At 36.9% G+C, this 16,606-nt stretch overlaps 1 protein-coding gene across 1 annotated transcript in view; it reads right to left on the reverse strand.

Moving 5' to 3' along the window:
- The window catches only part of MARCHF6 (membrane associated ring-CH-type finger 6), a 211,393-nt gene that overhangs the window by 111,251 nt on the left and 83,536 nt on the right, over positions 1-16,606 (reverse strand). The gene's annotated exons all lie outside the window — the stretch shown is intronic.

Here is a 16,606-nt window from a genome sequence, read left to right on the forward strand (position 1 = left end):
CCACTGCCATGTTCTTTCAAAAACTGTGTGCATGTATAGCTTTAAGAATTAATGCTGTTTTGAAGGCAAACAGTCAAATATTGATTTGATTTAGATTTATCTTCTGTTCATTCACTTTGCATTTTGTTAATTGATAAAAATAAACTATTAACACTTCTGTTTTTGAAAGCATTCTTACTTTGCAGCATTTTTTCCACACCTGCCTAAAACTATTGTCTGTTGGATGGATGACAAACTATGCCGATTTGAGTGCTATAACAGAAGAAATAAATATAAAACAGTGGAAAAAAAATAAAAAACATGGATTAGGAATCGCATTATCCTGTTTTGCTCACCATTGTTCTCTCTAGAAGACTTGAAAGCACCAACCCATCATGGAAAGCCCCACATCGGGTGCATCCTAATTCCTTCCCACCAACCCATTGTTCCATCCTAGCGAATCCTGAACCAAACAGGTTTATGGATACCCCCCACAGAGTGGAACTCCCCCGTAGGAAAATAGGACACTTTAAAAGAGCCTGCCGGGAGCGCTAGACGTTGTTCCAGGAATTCTTGAGCGTCGGGAAGCGTTATGTCTCTCACAAGCTCCACTGTGGTTCCAGCGTTTGAACCTACGTTCAACCTAAAACTACCCTACATATCTTTTTGCCACAAATTTATGCTTCATCCAGAGATGCTCGTGGGTCTGTTAGCCTGGCTGGAGCAAAGAGACTGGGATTCAGATCCCTATCACACTGATTGAGAGCATTAGCCAAGTAGCCTGGAGCATCAAGAGATAGAGAAGTACTGCAGGGATCTTAAACTACAGCGTGGACAGAGTTTTTGTCTTTACCACCTCTGGGTCGCACGGACAGCCTGGTTGGAGCACTAAACTTTACGCAGAGATATTTATTCTGCTACCGGACCACAAAATAACCCTTTTTTCTGGCCTGCCTGGAACCTTAAGACTGTTTCATTTATAAATGTTGTTCTGATAATAACAATGGGAGGTTTTTGGGTGTTGGAGTGTGGTGAGCACTTGAGTTTTTGATTTAAAATGTATATATCTATATATTTTTAGTGGCTATTGTTTGCATTAGATGTTCATCTTTTGTAATAAAGATACCACTGTATCCACCTTCTCTCTGACTGTGTGACCCTGAGCCCTAGATGCAAGGATTTTTCTCTGGGACTTTACCCTAAGACCCAGGTGTCATCAACATATCTAGGTACATTTGAGGTAAACAATGCAGTAAACAATGAGGTAAACAATGAAAAAGACAATTCTTATAACGTGTAAAACAATCTTTCGTGAAAAACTGACAAATTAAACTTTTTTTTTTTTTAGTATTTATTGAAGTGCAATTTGTTTGTTTAGAATTTTTACTAACACAAGCGGAATTATTTGTAAAAATAATGTTATACCTGTTAATTTCATTTTTCACAAAAGACTCCATGGCAGCCCTAGCCAATGGCTTAACTCCCTATCAGCTGAGCAGAGACAGGAAAAAAGATGCACCTCAGAGCATATAGAGTAGCTCTTCTTAGCCCTAGGTGTTTGAGTGACTCCCCAAGCTGCTTCTGAAAGATATAATAAAACAACAAAGTTGGGAATATTGGGGCTGCCATGGAGTCATTCAAGGAAATTAAATTAACAAATAAGCATAACTTGTTCATTTCCCTTTCAGACTCCCTGGTAGCCCCAACAAATGGGATGTACCCAAATGTACCGTGTGGTATAATGACAAGTACACCCTTTTATTGATCTATAGTCTGAGGAGTTTCCTTTCAAACACAATACAATCACCTGCTGTCACATACAGCAGACCATGTTGTACAAAAAAAGTGTTGAGTCAAGACCGTTTCCAATTTCACTTTAACACTTGAGCCTTGCTCGCCAAGAGGTTGCACCCCCCCCCCCCCCCCACTTGTTGAATGTGGTCTTCAATTATTAGGCATTTCAAAATCTTTGCCTGTATATTTGCATGATTACTTCCAGATTCAACTTTGCGTGGCAGTTATTGATGAAGCATGCCCCTGTCTAGCCCCAACAGGGTTGAACAAAGAGTTCCTCAATCTTTTTCTTTTCTATACGATGATTGATCTCACCACATTCAGTGTTTAAAGGTGTTTTTCCTCTTAATTTTTTGGTTCTGAGTAAAAAGCTGGTAATATAATTTCATGGTTTGTATGAAAAAGTCACATACTATATTAGGTAGGAGAGCTGGAGTTGTTTGGAGTACTATCTTATCCTGAAAGATATTAAAAAACGGTTCTTTGCATCACAATTCATATAGCTCTCTTATCCTTTTGGTAGAAAGCCACTGCCACCAGGTAGAGTAATCTGAGTGTAAGCCATTTTAGTAGACTGTCCTGGAACTACTCAAGAGGGCTTGACACTAATGCCTCTAGCACAATACAAAGATCCAATGCTGAGAAGAAATACCTAGTGTGGGGCTGAACTCTTTATGGCTTGAAAATGTGCTACTGAAGCTAATTAATGCCAGTCTTGTTATAAAAAAAAAAAAAAAAAAGACAGCTCAGTGCATGTTTTGAGAGAAAACCCCCCCCCCACCCCCTTTCTTTGTGTAAAAACGCTTTATTTTGATCGGTCACAATAGAGAAAAAAAAACAATAGGGTAGTGGCAGACACCAAAAACAACCACAGCTTGTCAAGGTCCAGGAAGAATAATAGGATCAAAGGAAAGTAACAGTCAAAGTGTAACAGATGACCAGATATTTTTATTATAAAAAAATAGATTTGCAGATAGGGGGGGAGTGGGGACAGGGTAGAGGGAAGAGCCACAAAATAATACAGTACGTGAACCCACTGACCAAACAAGTAGGAAGGCCGGGATAAAGGCAGGAAGGCAACTGAGAAAGGCCACCTTTACCGCTCATGGGATACTATGGGAGGCTGGTGCACATAGAGCGAGGGAGACAGGAGTCTGTGATTGAAGAACAGCCACGGAGCCCAGACCTGATTGAAAACAAACCCCCTGTCATGAAGGTAGTAGGTTATTTCCTCCATAGCTGCAACATGAGAAATCTGGTGTCTCCAGTTGCAAACCCTTTTTTATCCTTCTGGAAAGAAATCCAGTACTTGTTATGTGTTTGTCATTAGTTATATTGATATATTTTTGCTCCAGAAGAAAAATATTTACCAAATTATGTAGTAAATTACTGATGAATTCTGTTTTCCAGCTTGTAACAATATTTTAATTACTTTATGCGACAGGATGGACCGCCTATGCCACCCTGACTGTTGTTGTTGGGAACTGGCTGGGCTTACTGCCATTGTTCCATTTCATTATCCCAAATGTGCCCTTTAACCGCAGTAGGAGGGACTTACAAATGCTACCACCACTCGACTCCTTAACGGCATCCAGTACCGGATTTCTTCTGGACAACCGACACTGCTAGTGTTACTGGTGTACATGGACTGGTACCCCTGACCTCTTCCTATGGATCAGGGTTGCTGTGGAGGGATCCCCATGGTCTATCACATGGGCCAGAGCTGCTGGGTAGCGGGAAGAGCGGTGAAACCGGAAAGCTGGGTCCAAACCTCAGAGACAGCCGGGAACGGATTAGAGTTGGGTCTAATCTGTAGGTCACAGGGATAGAGAAGTTTCCAAGCAGGTCTTTGAAGCAAGCAATGTTTATTTGCTCATCCTGGTTGAAGGTAACAGAGAGCAGGTCAGAAGAAACAAGAACAAATTTCAATACAAAACAGTTCTTTTTATAAAAAATTTTATACACAGCCTCACAGGGTAAGCCAGCCCCCTGAGGTGTGAGCTATTTTTAGAATCACGATGCAATGTGTTTACCCTAACATGGATTTACATGCAATGCAAAGCTAACAATAGTTACTCTTATCTGTAATATCCTAAAACTTGCTGTGATTCCCTGCATCCTGCTTTAGACACAGGGAATGTAACAGTAAGCCTAATTAAAGCTTCCTGTGCCTTCAGGTGCTGGACCCTCACACATCAAAAAGTCTAAATAACATGAGATTAACATTGGTCCTTTCTTCAGACAGATGCAATGAACACATTCTCAAAGGAAAGGTACAAACCCCCAAACAAGTAATTTCCCTACCAAAATACACAAAAGACTTCCTCAACAAAGGCTTTTTGCATCAGGTATATAAATCTGATAAAATGCATTTCCTCTAGCAAAGTTAAAACAAAAAAACTTCTTCCCCTGGTGTCAGAAATAAAGATATTTCCATTACCAAAATTCACAGGCTATGGCAAACGACAGCCACTGAGGCCAAAAATAGGAGGATGGCTATTACCTCCATTGCCATATTACTCCAGTTTAGTGGGATGAGAGGAAATGAAGGCAATACATATTCCAAACAATGTATCTTCTGCTCTGAGATGTTTGTGACCGGCAAAAAACTAAAACATCTTGGTATTCTGCCCAGTTGCCATTAAATATATTTGAAAAGAGCCAATCTTGTTTATCAGTAGTTGGAAAATCTCTTTGGGCAGTGACCATCAACCTGGATGAATTTTATAGCAGCTGGAATAGTTTGTCATTATACGAGCTGGCAACATGAAGTGTGTAAATAGATATTTGGATCTCTGTCCAAGACATAATTGGTGCTAGCTCCTTCATTATGGTTGTGCTTCTGGTACCACCTGGTCTGAAATTACTGTGAAATGCATGTAATGCAGGAGAAGATGAAATTGTATAAATACTCCGCAAATTGCTCTCATTTCAAAAACATTTCTATGCAGCTTTCTTATATTTTGACTGCATATGAGTATCACCCGAGTTATCAAATGTGAACCCCAGTGTGACTGGATCACTTATAAGTGACTTACGGTATAAATTTATTCAACGGAAATAGCACAGGCTGCTTATTTTTAGAATTGCAAATGCACTTATTTTTTGATAATGTATATATTTTGGTAAGGAAAATCTTCATTTCCGAGACAAGGAAAGAAACTCGTTCGCTTTACACACACACACACACACACACACACACACACACATATATATATATATATATATATATATATATATATATATATATATATATATATATACACACATATATATATATATATATACACACATATATATATATATACACACACACATATATATACACATATATATATATATATATATATATATATATATATATATATATATATATATATATATATATATATATATGTGTATTATTAGATATAATAAATATTGGCGCTCAAACTCGAAATAGGAGAGTAAATAATAATATAGATCACCAAACTTAGTGTGCACTTTTCTTCATAAGAGTAGGCAGCCTCCCTCTTAATTTTCGGATGGTACTCCGATCGAGGAATAAGTATTGTAAATATAGAAAGAGGGATGATGGCGCCAAATCTAGTAGTGCTAACTGGTACAGAGCGTCCAGACAGTCAGTAATACTGTATACAGAAATATAAATACAGAGTGTTCAACATGTCAGGCTGGTGTAAACAGTATAAACCAATGTTCATAATTCCTGATCATATGCCGAAATGCAGACAGAAGAAAGCAGAAAACAACGTTTCAGATGTATCCGTGATAATCAGTAGTAAGTGATAGGTGGCAACGTACCAAAAAGATATAAATAAACAGCTTATCTGTATCAGAGGTTATTGGAAATGAGTTCCAGTCAGCTTCAAGAGGTCAGGAACAGACGTGTAGATATCTTATGTAGGTATATGGTAACTGGAACTTCAGCCACAGCACAGTCACTGCTCACAAACTCCACTCATACGGTGTATTAAGAGAGGAAAAAGCCATATAGTGTAGTATTTATGTGCAATAATTTATTCAGCATGTATCATAATAAAATACACTCACAATATATAAAAGGTTTAAAAGCTTATCTGTTAATCCTGTGGACATAGGATACTGCTACACGATATAGATCACTGGGATGTATAAGAAGTAAACACCAATGGGCTCCACACAGAAGTTCTCCATGGGGTAACTTTTCAGGGATCAGGTAGACAGTCCAGCCTTATGTATACCAGGAATAGTATATGTAGAACAGCCTCAACGCGTTTCGTCGTATAGACTTCGTCAGGAGGAGTATTTTAAAACAGCACTTATTGCTGTCTTAAATAGCGATGGCGGGCGCCATTTTGCGCATGCGCAGTACAGCGCGATTTTCGCGCATGCGCAGAACGCACTTCCGGTTCAGCGCTAACACTATCTGTATGAAGGGGATGTATGTTGCCTGTTGCAAACAGGTATTGAGCCTTAAAGGACTCAGAAGTAATAGGGGCATAGAATGTTATAGGTTAAAGCCCCAGAGACTGTATGGGCTAAATAGAACTATTGTAATTGCTGGCGGTGGCCATCTTGGAATGGGGCAAGATATATAACAGTGGAGTACTAGTAGATTATCACAGATCAGCATGTGATACTGAAATGAATAGCGGTGGCCATATTGAGTCAGGGCTATGGAGTAAGCTATAGTAGAGAACTCCTGGTGTAAAGCCCATAGTATATACATATATATGTGGAAAATAAAAATATCAATATCAAAAAGTCCAGTACGGCTAGGGAATATTCCTCAGAGTGCTAGACATAACATGCTAACAAATCTTAAAAAATTAGATATTCAACAGAATATCTTGTAACCAGACAGGCATAGCTGTGTGGTAATATAAAATTAAATATACTTAAGGTAAACACAATATTTTCAGGCAAAACATATAATCAGTAGATACACATACATAAAATCAGCTGATATAATAATAGTAAATAAATATATATATATATATATACATATATATATATAAAAAGATGTATAATAAAAATAATTAACAATGGTTTAAAGGCATACAGGCATATAATATAAAGCAACCACAGATATTTCAGTGTGATAATTCATAAAATGTATAAAAAATATCAGTCGTTAATAAATATATCAATACAATAGATTAAGAACTTATATAGTATAGGTCCAATAAAATTATAAAAAAGGTGCTATCTCATAGCCTTCATTCAGCCCAGAGGGGCTCAATGTGTTTAACTGGAAAATCCAGAACATTTCCCGTTTAGAAAGTTTGCCTTGAATGTCTCCACCACGTGGTCCCAATTGGACATGTTCGATAGCTTTGAATGAAATGAATCGTGGATCTGAGTTATGTTTTGTGAGAAAATGTCTGGATACTGAGTGGCTTTGTACTTTGTTTTTTATATTACGTATATGCTCTTGTATTCTAAGTTTGAGAGGCCGTTTTGTTTTGCCTATATATTTCAAACCACAAGTACATTCCAATAGGTAAATCACAGATGTTGTGACGCAATTCATATAATTCTTAATATTAAATTTCTTACTATTGTCATGATTATAGAAAATCTTTCGGTCTTTGTGTGCAAATTGACAGACATTACAATGGTTGCATTTGTGAAACCCTGTGGGAGCAGGAAAGGTTGTTGTGTTGGTGGCTTGATTTTCTCTTAGCATACTGGGCGCTAGGATATCTTTGAGGTTTTTATTTTTTCTGAAGATGATATCAGGTTTTTCTGGTAGGATGTCTTTTAATACCGGATCCATTTTGAGGATGCCCCAATGTTTGGTAATACAAGTCTGGATTCTCTTTTCTTCACCATTGTAATTCGTAATAAATGGGATTTTATCTATCTTATCGGTCTTGTTCTTATATTTTAGTAGTTCGGTTCTTTCTACCTGTGAGATTTTGTCGTTCGCCTTATTAATGAGTGAATCAGGGTACCCTCGGTTTCTAAATCTGTCAGCATATATGGAGAGTTGTTCTTGGCATTGAAGTTCGTTACTGCAATTTCTTTTGATCCTGTGGAATTGTGAGTAGGGAATATTGTCTTTCCACCTTTTTACATGCCCGCTTTTGTAGTGAAGATAACTGTTGGTATCTACAGTTTTAATGTAATTTTTAGTTTCTACCCTGGTATCTGTACATGATAATACCAAATCCAGAAATTCGATCTGCTTTATATGGTGGTTTGCAGTAAACTTGAGATTATACTTATTTATACTAATGTATGATAAAAAATTGTTAATTGACAACTCATCACCTTCCCATACTATTAAAATATCATCGATATATCTTTTATATATTTTGATGTTGTTAGAAAAGGGGTTAGAACTCAAAACTGATTCTGTCTCCCAACATCCCATAACTAAATTCGCGAAACTTGGCGCGAAAATAGTACCCATCGCAGTCCCGCAGGTCTGGATGTAATATGTATTTAAAAATTTGAAGTAGTTATGTGTTAAAGTAAACAGTATAAGGTCACAAATAAGGTTCTTATGTTCCAGGGTCAGAGTAGGGTCAGCGTCTAAGAATGTTTTACATGCTCTTATACCCGTTTCGTGTTCTATACATGTATACAGAGATTGTACGTCTATAGTGAGCCACCTATACTTAGGGTTCCATTTGAAGTCCTTGAATATATTCAAGACACTTGTAGTATCTTTGAGGTATGAGTCTAGTTGGATGACATATTTTTTGAGAAATATATCTACATACTCTGAAGTATGTGCAGTGAGGGAGTCTATACCCGCCACGATTGGCCTCCCTGGTGGTTTCTCTAAGTTTTTATGTATCTTAGGGAGGTGGTAGAAGATGGGGATAGTTGGATTTGAGACCAGTAAGTATTGGTATTCCTGTTTGGTTATGGTGTTGTTATGTAACGCTTTAGTAAGAATGGTTCTTAAAGCTGAGATGAAATCAGTTGTTGGATCTGTAGTGAGTTCCATATATGATTTGGTGTCTTTCAGGAGTCTAAGCGTTTCTTCTATATAATCTATTTTATTTAGGAGCACTATGAAAGCAATAACATCAAACAGTGGAGCAAGAATAATTCACGATACACGTCCAAAAATTATGCTGACCCGGAGCATACTAACAAATGGCATACTACACATAGGAAAAAGGCATTCACTACATCACGCCGTAGTTCACCCCCCAGACTACCTCATCTTGAGAATCTACCTATCAGGAATAGATTTAAAGCCCTAGAACAAACAGACGCTAGTGATAGCGATGATTTTTTGTCCCCCCTCCATATACCCTACGAAAGAGGGTCCCACCGAAAACCCATAAGGGAAAATATTCAACTTGCCTCACCCATGAAGCGCAGATACACAGAAGGAGAGGCAAGAGAGGGGGCAATAAAGAAACAAAGAAGAAACCCGATATAATCCACAATGATCTTCTAATAGCTAATGGCATCTTTAATCTGTCCAAACACACTATAGACAGATCAGAATTTAATATATTGAGTAAAGGACTTACTTTTGCCCCAACCCAGAAACTGAATAAATTCCAAACGTTTATCGACATAAATAAATATACTAGGAAACTTACTTTGAAACGTCACTTTGCCAGAAAAGAAACATCGGTCATATCCAACTATGAGAACATCTCCAAATCAGGTCTTAAACCTACATCTAAATTTTACCCTCTTGAATCCCGTAGTAGCCATATAGATCTATTTCATGAACTGATGGTTAAGGATCTATGTCAAAATACTCATCATTATAAGAATGGTAATAATTTGTCCAAAACAGAAATTACTGCTATAAAGAAATTACAAGTAAACCACTCTATAGTTATAAAACAAGCAGATAAAGGAGGGGGCATAGTGCTCCTAAATAAAATAGATTATATAGAAGAAACGCTTAGACTCCTGAAAGACACCAAATCATATATGGAACTCACTACAGATCCAACAACTGATTTCATCTCAGCTTTAAGAACCATTCTTACTAAAGCGTTACATAACAACACCATAACCAAACAGGAATACCAATACTTACTGGTCTCAAATCCAACTATCCCCATCTTCTACCACCTCCCTAAGATACATAAAAACTTAGAGAAACCACCAGGGAGGCCAATCGTGGCGGGTATAGACTCCCTCACTGCACATACTTCAGAGTATGTAGATATATTTCTCAAAAAATATGTCATCCAACTAGACTCATACCTCAAAGATACTACAAGTGTCTTGAATATATTCAAGGACTTCAAATGGAACCCTAAGTATAGGTGGCTCACTATAGACGTACAATCTCTGTATACATGTATAGAACACGAAACGGGTATAAGAGCATGTAAAACATTCTTAGACGCTGACCCTACTCTGACCCTGGAACATAAGAACCTTATTTGTGACCTTATACTGTTTACTTTAACACATAACTACTTCAAATTTTTAAATACATATTACATCCAGACCTGCGGGACTGCGATGGGTACTATTTTCGCGCCAAGTTTCGCGAATTTAGTTATGGGATGTTGGGAGACAGAATCAGTTTTGAGTTCTAACCCCTTTTCTAACAACATCAAAATATATAAAAGATATATCGATGATATTTTAATAGTATGGGAAGGTGATGAGTTGTCAATTAACAATTTTTTATCATACATTAGTATAAATAAGTATAATCTCAAGTTTACTGCAAACCACCATATAAAGCAGATCGAATTTCTGGATTTGGTATTATCATGTACAGATACCAGGGTAGAAACTAAAAATTACATTAAAACTGTAGATACCAACAGTTATCTTCACTACAAAAGCGGGCATGTAAAAAGGTGGAAAGACAATATTCCCTACTCACAATTCCACAGGATCAAAAGAAATTGCAGTAACGAACTTCAATGCCAAGAACAACTCTCCATATATGCTGACAGATTTAGAAACCGAGGGTACCCTGATTCACTCATTAATAAGGCGAACGACAAAATCTCACAGGTAGAAAGAACCGAACTACTAAAATATAAGAACAAGACCGATAAGATAGATAAAATCCCATTTATTACGAATTACAATGGTGAAGAAAAGAGAATCCAGACTTGTATTACCAAACATTGGGGCATCCTCAAAATGGATCCGGTATTAAAAGACATCCTACCAGAAAAACCTGATATCATCTTCAGAAAAAATAAAAACCTCAAAGATATCCTAGCGCCCAGTATGCTAAGAGAAAATCAAGCCACCAACACAACAACCTTTCCTGCTCCCACAGGGTTTCACAAATGCAACCATTGTAATGTCTGTCAATTTGCACACAAAGACCGAAAGATTTTCTATAATCATGACAATAGTAAGAAATTTAATATTAAGAATTATATGAATTGCGTCACAACATCTGTGATTTACCTATTGGAATGTACTTGTGGTTTGAAATATATAGGCAAAACAAAACGGCCTCTCAAACTTAGAATACAAGAGCATATACGTAATATAAAAAACAAAGTACAAAGCCACTCAGTATCCAGACATTTTCTCACAAAACATAACTCAGATCCACGATTCATTTCATTCAAAGCTATCGAACATGTCCAATTGGGACCACGTGGTGGAGACATTCAAGGCAAACTTTCTAAACGGGAAATGTTCTGGATTTTCCAGTTAAACACATTGAGCCCCTCTGGGCTGAATGAAGGCTATGAGATAGCACCTTTTTTATAATTTTATTGGACCTATACTATATAAGTTCTTAATCTATTGTATTGATATATTTATTAACGACTGATATTTTTTATACATTTTATGAATTATCACACTGAAATATCTGTGGTTGCTTTATATTATATGCCTGTATGCCTTTAAACCATTGTTAATTATTTTTATTATACATCTTTTTATATATATATATGTATATATATATATATATATTTATTTACTATTATTATATCAGCTGATTTTATGTATGTGTATCTACTGATTATATGTTTTGCCTGAAAATATTGTGTTTACCTTAAGTATATTTAATTTTATATTACCACACAGCTATGCCTGTCTGGTTACAAGATATTCTGTTGAATATCTAATTTTTTAAGATTTGTTAGCATGTTATGTCTAGCACTCTGAGGAATATTCCCTAGCCGTACTGGACTTTTTGATATTGATATTTTTATTTTCCACATATATATGTATATACTATGGGCTTTACACCAGGAGTTCTCTACTATAGCTTACTCCATAGCCCTGACTCAATATGGCCACCGCTATTCATTTCAGTATCACATGCTGATCTGTGATAATCTACTAGTACTCCACTGTTATATATCTTGCCCCATTCCAAGATGGCCACCGCCAGCAATTACAATAGTTCTATTTAGCCCATACAGTCTCTGGGGCTTTAACCTATAACATTCTATGCCCCTATTACTTCTGAGTCCTTTAAGGCTCAATACCTGTTTGCAACAGGCAACATACATCCCCTTCATACAGATAGTGTTAGCGCTGAACCGGAAGTGCGTTCTGCGCATGCGCGAAAATCGCGCTGTACTGCGCATGCGCAAAATGGCGCCCGCCATCGCTATTTAAGACAGCAATAAGTGCTGTTTTAAAATACTCCTCCTGACGAAGTCTATACGACGAAACGCGTTGAGGCTGTTCTACATATACTATTCCTGGTATACATAAGGCTGGACTGTCTACCTGATCCCTGAAAAGTTACCCCATGGAGAACTTCTGTGTGGAGCCCATTGGTGTTTACTTCTTATACATCCCAGTGATCTATATCGTGTAGCAGTATCCTATGTCCACAGGATTAACAGATAAGCTTTTAAACCTTTTATATATTGTGAGTGTATTTTATTATGATACATGCTGAATAAATTATTGCACATAAATACTACACTATATGGCTTTTTCCTCTCTTAATACACCGTATGAGTGGAGTTTGTGAGCAGTGACTGTGCTGTGGCTGAAGTTCCAGTTACCATATACCTACATAAGATATCTACACGTCTGTTCCTGACCTCTTGAAGCTGACTGGAACTCATTTCCAAGAACCTCTGATACAGATAAGCTGTTTATTTATATCTTTTTGGTACGTTGCCACCTATCACTTACTACTGATTATCACGGATACATCTGAAACGTTGTTTTCTGCTTTCTTCTGTCTGCATTTCGGCATATGATCAGGAATTATGAACATTGGTTTATACTGTTTACACCAGCCTGACATGTTGAACACTCTGTATTTATATTTCTGTATACAGTATTACTGACTGTCTGGACGCTCTGTACCAGTTAGCACTACTAGATTTGGCGCCATCATCCCTCTTTCTATATTTACAATATATATATATATATACATATATACATACATATATACATACATACATATATATATATATATATATATATATATATATATATATATATATACACATATACATACATACATACATACATACATACATACATACATCTTTCTCTGATACAAAAAGCCATTGTTTAGGAAGTCTTGTGTATCTCGGTGTAAGGAAATGCCTTGTTTGGGGTTTTGCAACTTTCTTGGAGAATTATTTTTTTGGGAGGAAATGTGTATTCTGCAACTGTTGGAAGTAAGCACCCATGCTAATCTCATCTTAAATAGACATTTTGATGCGAGTGTCCAATACCAATTAAGGGAAAGGAAGGGGTAATTAGACTTGCTGTCAGATGTTCACTGTGTCCAAAATAAGAAGCAGGAAATCACAGCAAGGTATTAGGAAATCACAGATAATAGCCTGTGAGTCTGGGTTCAAATTGGTATAAAAAGAGAGCCCTTGTACACTGAAATGTATCATTCTGATGTTCCATCTGACCACTGATACCTTTAATCAGTGGAACTGTCCTTGTCAGGACACTTGAGCGAAATGAACATCACTCTCTGCTTCAAGACCCTTCTTGACAACTTCTTCAATAATGCTGTAATCCTGTGACCTATAGATTAGACCCTAAATCTAATCCGTCCTCCTGTCCTGAAGTTTGTATACACACACACACACACGTATGTGTATATGTAGAATTATGTGTATATATATATATATATATATATATATATATATATATATATATATATATATATATATACATATATACACACATACATATATATACATACATATATATATACACACATATATATATATATACATACATATACACACACACACACACACACCGGGTGAATTTTATAGGTGTTCATGATCTAATCATTACTCCAGTTAGGGTCAAACTAGGACTCCCTTTTCTGGTGTGCCGTCAAATACTATAGGTTCCTTTTTGATCGTTGAAGATCAGGCAGAATGGTAGGCAACTGAACATAAGAGTGGCAACCAAGAACACAATACCTTAGAAAACAGTGATGTTGGTTCGCTACTGGGATATGTAGATGGACATTCTGCAAGCGGATTTAAATAGAATCCATTACTTCTATTGTTTTAATAATGGAATGCCATGTTTCCATATGAAAACTTTTTGTTTGTACAAATAAGTTTAGTCTTTGTAAATCTAGGATTGTTCAGAATCCTTATGCTTGCTTCTTTACCAGAAAAAGCCTTCAGTGAAAACCCATCTCTCCGATTGACTGGGATTCGTGAAATCACTTGTTTTACCAATAGTGTCTGCAAAAACTGCTGCACGGTACTTCCTTTCGATCTGTGCAGACTGGAGTTCTGTATTATATTCTATGACAACAATTGCTCTGGGTACGTTCCTGAATTCTATCTTGTAGCCTGTAGATATACCGTCTAGGACCCAGCTATTCTAAGTGGTAAGAACTGTACTTAATTCAAATTGTGATTCCCACAATGGACTCTTGTAGCTGCATCCACCCTGAAACATTGGGGACTGTTTGACCTAAATCTTCACTCTTGGACCCCGGGAATACGAAACGATTGTCTCGATTTATTACTTCCAAACTTTTTGTGGTATTGTCTGCCTAGACAATACATTCTTACGTCAATAAACTGCTGACAAGTAAATCAGGCCAATCTTCTGATGGCAAATTGTGCAACTTTCCTCCAGTAATCCTTTGGACCATGGAATCCAAATAGTCACCAAAAAACAAGAAACCTTCAAAGCGTGACAGTGGTTTTTAGAATGTCGGTTCGCCACCAAAAGGACACAGCACAAAAGACTCTTCTAGTAATTATTGTTCATGCTATGCTTCTTGCTTTAAAGCATAACCATATCCAATGATGCTTCACAGAAAGTCAATACCCTTCTACAGTTTTCATAATAGTAAAAACTATTAATTTCCTCTTACATATCTTTATACAATTTAATGTATCCAACCAAATCATGAGAGGCAGAGAGACCAAAGCTACAACTATCTCTGATTTAACTGCGGTTCCTGAAGAAACATTCCATCTTTTAATACTTTTCCATCTTTCTTTAGAAGATGGAGGCCCACTGAAGAAAGTCTCCACGGATAGAAAATTTGACAGATTAGCTACTATGCATCTACTTGTGGGATCAAAACCCATTTATCCATTCATTATCTGAAAAAGGATACATTTTTTCAATCCTTCCGAGATTAGACTGGCATCTCCCACTCTTCTGTAATAAGGTCCTTAATAACTGTGTGAACACATTGCATTTTCGCTGACTGAGAGTCTCACAGTTTTATGAAGTAGTCAGTTACTATCCATTGCAATGACGTTCTACCTCCATTTCGTGTTCTAAAAACAAGTGTCCGGATAAAAACACCGTTTTGATCAGGATTCAGAGTTGCTTCTTCTACAGATAAGCGACTGAATTCTTTACCCATTTGCAAAGACATTAAAGCAGATTTTTGATCAAGTGAGTAATATCGGATGGCTAAAGAGATAAGCATAAGATAATTATAAATAGTGTAAGCTACTTTTAATTTGTTTATCATTTTAGTGCTCAATTTACTGCACTATGAGAGCTTCTTTTGCTTTGTCTGGTCATACATAGACCCTGGCATATCCTCCATGTCTAATACCACCAGTAATCTTGTTAATTTAGATCCTTGGCGTGTATATAAATCTTCCTTTGTTCCAATAGACTTCATCATCCAGTCCATTAATTCTTTACAATGGCTCTGATGGTTTACATTGAGAGCAGCTATATGTGGAGATATACAATCCACACATAGTTGCTCACCATAATTTGCTAGCAGTTCTCCATCACATGTTCCACCAACCATAGGTTTTGCAGGCTTTCTTTCCGTCAGGTTCTACAAGTTTACGGATGAAAATAAAATTCTACCTATTTTAAAACCAATGCGTGCACAAACAAATAAGGAACTACCTAAGTTGTGTTTTCTTTAGTTCTTTGGGGAGGACTCCAGATACCTATCTCAAGTCTCCCAGGTTGGATTATTGGCACAGCTCACTGCTATCACGTTTTGCAGCTATTTTCGCTCTTATCAGCTCATCTGCCCCCATTCTTTACTATATTAGCAGACAGGATAGAGATGCAGATTCTGGCCAGGAATTTAAGTCAAGCCCGATCAGCAACAAAAAAAACAAAAACTCACTACATTGCCAACTCTGCTGGAAAGATACAGGAAAACAAGCCCCTAGGAAGAACAGCTACTCTATATACTCTCAGAGGTGTTTTCTTTTTCCTAACTCTGCTCAGCTGAATAAGGAGTAAACACATTAATTAGGACAGCCATGTAGTCCGAAGAGGAAATAATGTCTTACATAAGACCGAAAAATTTTCACTTTACTGTTACATATGAACAATTAAGAAACACTGTTTATGATGGTACGATGGAAAATTAAATAGAAATCTTTAAAGTATTTAACTCCTCCCGCTATAAAGGGAGGTAACACTTTCACCACATATAAATGGGAGATAAGCTAAGTGTACAGAGCAGAATGAAACT

The sequence above is a fragment of the Mixophyes fleayi genome, chromosome 5 (assembly GCF_038048845.1).
Source record: "Mixophyes fleayi isolate aMixFle1 chromosome 5, aMixFle1.hap1, whole genome shotgun sequence".
In the NCBI taxonomy this organism is placed as follows: domain Eukaryota; kingdom Metazoa; phylum Chordata; class Amphibia; order Anura; family Limnodynastidae; genus Mixophyes; species Mixophyes fleayi.